The sequence below is a fragment of the Dipodomys merriami genome, unplaced genomic scaffold, assembly GCF_024711535.1.
Source record: "Dipodomys merriami isolate MVZ:Mamm:240054 unplaced genomic scaffold, mDipMer1.0.p SCAF_3, whole genome shotgun sequence".
NCBI lineage: Eukaryota > Metazoa > Chordata > Mammalia > Rodentia > Heteromyidae > Dipodomys > Dipodomys merriami.
In genome coordinates, this window is record NW_027204492.1 from 49753068 (window position 1) to 49759167 (window position 6100).

Consider the following 6100-nt stretch of genomic DNA (forward strand, 5'->3'; position numbering starts at 1 on the left):
GAAGGCGCCCTCTGGGAGAAGGCTTGTATGCAGTCCTTGCATTGCACAACAGGGATCAGACATCTGTTCTCATCTGTGTTCTTTAAACAAAAAAGGGGGAACTGTAGAGAGCAGTGAGAGGCCGCACCTGGAAGATGGCGCTGGCTTCCGCCCTCCGCCTTCCCGATGGCGATTGCTCTCTGTGGCAAACAACTCCTTATATGGCTAAGGCAAAGAATCTGGCTTGCTTCCACACACCTGAACCCATTGGTGGTTCCCACGTGGCTTATCAGGGTTGGCTACCCAGCGGGTACTTAAGGCTGTGGGGAATTCTCCCCGGGGTTGGGGTCAGAAGATTACTCAATGGTCCTGAATAAACTGCAGAGAGAAGAGTTCGGTGTCGCGTCTTCCTTGCTGGTCGAGGCGGTAGCGACACATGTGAAAATTCCTTGGTCTGGAGCTGGCCATAGGAGTTTCTAATCTAAGCTATTTACTATCATGTATGAAGAAACTGGAGTATATATCTGTATGTGTATGTGTGTAAAAGGTGGTATAAATAGAGAAAGGAGGGTCTTAATGTTGGGAATTATGCTTGCTAGGAAAGCATTCTCCCCCTGAGTGATATACTGTCTTTCTTGCTTCCTGGGTAAGTATCTGGATGGAGATTATTTTACTTCATAATTCTTGTCATAGGAGAAAGGACAGGCATAAACCATCACATTCAGCTATTTTTGGATTCTTGTGAACTTCTCTCCTTGCCCTGGTAGTATAATGATCCTGATCTTAGATTCCAAAATAACTGGGTAAAAGGCTAGGACATCTTTACCTAACTAGAGGTTGAGATAGGATCTTAATAGGTAAGAAAAACAATTTTGGTGAAACTATTTACTACTATTATATCATTTTTTATTTATTGTGAAAATACCATATAGAGGGGTTACAATTATATGAGCATGGTAATGAGTACCTTTTTTATCAAGCATTGTTGCCTTCTCTTTGTTTGCCCTGTACATCCCTTCCCATCTGCTCCCCTCCCCCCATGCCAAAGTGTAGAGAGCTGCGTGCAGCCGCACCTGGAAAATGGCGCTGGCTTCCACCCTCCGCCTTCCCGATGGCGAGTGCTCTCTGTGGTAAACAACTCCTTATATGGCTAAGGCAAAGAATCTGGCTTGCTTCTGCACACCTGGACCTATTGGTGGTTCCCACGTGGCATATCAGGGTTGGCTACCCAGCGGGTACTTAAGGCTGTGGGGAATTCTCCCCGGGGTTGGGGTCAGAAGATTACTCAAAGGTCCTGAATAAACTGCAGAGAGAAGAGTTCGGTGTCGCGTCTTCCTTGCTGGTCCAGGCAGTAGCGACATGTGGTGGCCCGTACGGGGAAAAGTTCATTTTCGACATAACATCTTGCACAACTATGTTTATTGCAGCATTATTTACCATAGCTAAGATATGGAACCTACCCATTGCCCCTCAGTAGATGAATGGATCAAGAAAATGTGGTATATATTCACATGGAATTCTATGCATTCATCAGAAAGAATGACATTGCCCCATTGGAAAGACTTGGAAAAAATTAAATGAAGTGAAGTAAGCCAGGCCCAAAGAAACATAGGTCTCATGGATTCCCTTCTTTGTGATAACTAGGATATGTCTGAGACATGCAGAAATGGTCAGATAAGTTGATGTTAAGTGAAATGAACCCGAAGATAAGGACTCAAATGTTTATTTTTTCTTTCTTGCTATTGTGTCTATGGTATTTATATTTCTTTGTTGCTTTGTATGTCCTTCCCCCACAGTATAACCCTGTTTTCACTGTATTTGATGTTGTTATAATTTGTGGAGGGGAAGGGAAAAAAACAAATTGTTTAAATAGGGATATAGGTGGACCCATTGCAATAATGAGATCTACAAGATGTTGTGTTGAATATGTCTTATTATATATTAGTATTTTCAAAACTTGTTTTCTTTAGGCAGTTACTGGGGTTTGAATTCAGGATATATACAGATGTATAACTACTGAGCCAAGCCTCCAGTTCTTTTTCTGTGGTGATTACTTTCAATGTACTATCTCACATTCTTTCCAAGCTGGACCATGAGCTGCCTATTGTAGGTTTCCTATCATAACTAGGATGGCAGATGTGTCCAATACACTTTGCTTCTTTCTGTGACCTAATAACTTGTGGACTTTTCAGCCTGCAGTAACCTGGAATCACGATTCTTCTAATCTTTGCCTCCCACATAGCTAGCATGACAGGGATATGCCATTATGCCTAGATATAGATTGAGAAAATGTCTTGTGATTTTATTTTCTGCTAGAACTGTCTCAAGCTAAAATTTTTCCCCTACTTCATTCTCTGCTTCTCAAAAAGGTGATCCTACAGGTGTGAGCCATCAATGCTCAGCTTGTTTTTTAAACATTTAACCTAAGAGCATTATAAAAGGCTTTGAAAAAGAGACATCTTCTGCTCTTCATTCCTGGCAATTAAGAACCATAAAATGTTAAGCCTTAAATGTGACATTCTTTTAAACATCACAAAACACTTACTTTAAATTCATAGTCCTCAGATATTACACTCATGTGGTCATTAGGCAGTTGCTGGAGACTGACACGTTAGAGGAAGCCAGGGTTCTGTTGACTTCACATGAACCTCTTTCTGTATGGACTATAATTATTGGCCCAGGGTCAAGTGTAGACTAGATATTCTTTCCTGAGTACAATCTATAATTGGTATAGAGACTTCTTGGATCCAGATATTACCACAGGTTATTATAGTACTACCATATTATAGATGACTATGATAAGATAAAACAAGAATACGCCCAGAAAAAGAATTTTCCAGAAACAGAAAAGAAGTATTAATGACCTTGTGGCTGTCCTGGAAACCAATAATCATACTATAAGAACGTGCATATTTTATGAACTGTGAAAATAATTCTTTTAGTAGTAGAGGGGATTAAACTGAGGTGCTCCTGCTACCACTTGAGCCATGTCTCTTTGTACTTTAATCATCTTCAGGTTAGGGCCTTACTTTATGTTCACAGTCTAAACATGACTAAATGATTTGACTTCTAAAGCAAATAAACATTGACATAAGTGAAAAGAAAATTAAAACATGGAATAATAGTTTGGGTTTTGGAAGAGTATAGATTTATTTGAAACTTTTAACTTTGGTACTCCTGGGAAAATTGATTTCCAAAGAAAAAAGTTACTCATTAAATAACAATTATTGCCTTTGATTGACCAGGCATTTGTAAAATAAAAATACATATATTTCTATAATATGCTAATTATATATAACAAAATTATACATTTATATCATATATTAGGTTTATATCTATGCTCTTTATAAAATAATGGTATATTTTTGACATTTGAAAATTAATTTTAGAAACTTTTACTACATTACTTGGTTCTAGCTTGCTTCTGAACAGCATATGGCATGTAGGCCCTAAAATAGCATGAGGGCCAAACATGTAAGGAAAGTATTTCATAACATAACCCAAGGCCAATATATCCTGGCAAGTTTTCTGGAGGGGCTGTTTGGTTTTCTCACTTATGAAGAAACATGTATTTGATAATATTCAACTATTTATATCAATACTCAAAAACTCTTTTCTCCAACCTAAGTTATTAATTATGAACTCTCAGATATTCTTCTGGGAAAAATGTTACATATCTCTATATTATTACAAGGAAATTTACAATATCACTACATACTAACAATATATTTTCTGCTTTAGGTACGAGTAATCAAACACAAAACAAGTTGTTACTAATTTGGCATTTACAAATTGTTAGGTTTCTTCTTGAATGATCAGAGTGCATGCATTCCTCTATTGGGCAGATATTTTTCTTGTAACTTAAATCATGAACAGAAATGAAAAAATTAAATGCACTCATGTTGAAAAACTACACTTGGTGTTAAAAATAGCGACTAAAAAGTGTCCACTCTACGACTCAGATCAGAATATTTTCTGCCTAATCTGCTACACAGTCTACTTAAATAAATACAATCCCAGCTATAAATGATAGCACCAAAATTATTTACAAGTTCTTAGAACCACAAACATGGAAACATATGCACGTTTTGACAGTTTTAAGACAAGAAATGAAAAAAATAGGCACATGTATCTCTTGCACCCTAGGCTTGTTTACTTAAATAGTACTCTACTATTTGAGACACTGCTTTTTACTCATTACTTCTGAGACATAAACTTTTCTTCCTGCAAAGACTTCATAATTTGATCCTCTGCATCTCAGTCTCCTAAGTGGTAAGGATTATAAGCATGAACACTGGTAAGCATACTTTCTTCTTTCTTTTCCCCAGAGCTTTCTTTTTATCGATTTGAGCACAGGGTATACAAAAACTTTAAAGCTTGAAGAAGACTGATTTCCAGATTACTTTTGTGTACTAAAATATACACAAATCAATTCCTAACTGGTTTAGGCAAATGGGGATCTTGATACAATCACAGGATTCTGATACTTCTTTTTAGAGGACCTCCTTCCCCCTTTTTAAATAATTTAATCCAATGAATAATGATCTACCACTTTGTCTCTCTGCTTTGAAGTAGACTGGTTAATTTGGTCTACTTCCATTTTGAGAAGGAAGTCATTATCCTTAGCTCCAGAGGCCTGCGTTGTTCCCACAGACATCTGGATGGACTGGTCCCCCAGCTACAAAGAGCTTCATCTCAGGCCAGGTGTACCCGTGTGTGTACACTGCCTTGGGATAGCACTCCAAATCACCAAAGAAGTCGACCTAGAGATCATCTTCGTTGAGCCAGCCTGAGCCAGTCATCAGTTTCAGCTTCCTCTCTGCAGGGTCTACACGGAGCTCTGGATTGTGTTCAGACATGTCTTCAAGGGACTTGCAGGTGTGGATGTCATACAAGAATCGAGCACCTTGGCCCTTGCCCACGGTGACCAGGTTCTGATAGATGCTCAATGAATGCACAGGTGTGCCACCATCACGAGAACACAGCGGTGGAATTTTCTGCCGATGTTGGTGCACATCCAAGAAGGAGACATGAAACTGGGAACCCACTGCATACATGGACAGCTCATCACTGCATACATGTACAGCTCATCGCAGTAGGCCATGCACACATTTTCTCGGCAGTAGGACAGCCTCACGGTCAACAGTCTGGAAAGGTTGTCCCCCACTTTCCAGAGACTGAAGCAACCATCCAGGAATACAACACCCAGCTCCCGGTTTGGGGCACTGAAAGCCATAGCATGCACTTTGCAGGCACCAGGGCTGTAAGATCCCGTAGGTATAGCCTGCATTCCTTTTGGACTCATGTGGGCATACACTGGAAGGTCAGCATTCTCACTAAGAGTCACTGTGGCCTTGGCGGTCACCCAGGCTCACAGGATGGAAGGTAAGAAGCCTATAAACAGCCAGGCTGTTGGGGTTTTCCCCACTGTTGGCCAGCAGCGTCTTGGGGGGATTCATCTCGATGGCATGGATGCCACTGGTGGGATAGGCAGGTGCTGGGATGGGGATCATATCCCTGAGGAGCAGGATGTTCGTCATCTGGCCTGACAACACATCCACCATGAAGAGCGAGTTGCACTTGGTGCCACACACCACCTGCCTGCCATTCAGCCACTGTGACGTGAACACCTTGTTGACGGTGCCCAGGCCCAGGTGGCAAACCCTGAGCAGGTGCGACAGCTTCAGCACAGCATAGTTGCACACTTGCCTCTGAAAGCCAATAGCCTCGCTGTGATCCCATGTGCCCAGCTCATGGCTCTTCAGGACGTACACAAACGAACGGCTCCCTAACAACCACCTCCGCCTCTTCGGCACTAATGCGGCATCACCCTGGCCGACCTCCTGGTCCTGCACCAAAGAGGCACCAGGCCCCTCATCTGGTGCCTTGTGATTCTCTTTACTTGACCTCGGGTGAGCCATGGCGAGCATCAGCAATCACAAACCAAGGCACTGCTATGGATAATGGAGACCGTGGGAGTGGCAGTGGGTAGGCTTTGTCCTGGAACACAGAGTTCAAAGCAATGAGCCTGGGGCCAAAGCCAAGTGCTGCAGCTGCCACAGGGCTAAGAGGGCGGGGTAACATGTGGTCAGAGGGGTGGGGCCTGGCTGTGGACATTGGA

At 41.7% G+C, this 6100-nt stretch overlaps 1 pseudogene; it reads right to left on the reverse strand.

Annotated features, from left to right (window-relative positions):
* Positions 1–4601: 4601 nt before the first annotated feature.
* On the reverse strand, positions 4602–5900 carry LOC138839793 (DDB1- and CUL4-associated factor 12-like protein 2; annotated as a pseudogene).
* Between the last annotated feature and the right edge of the window lie 200 nt (positions 5901–6100).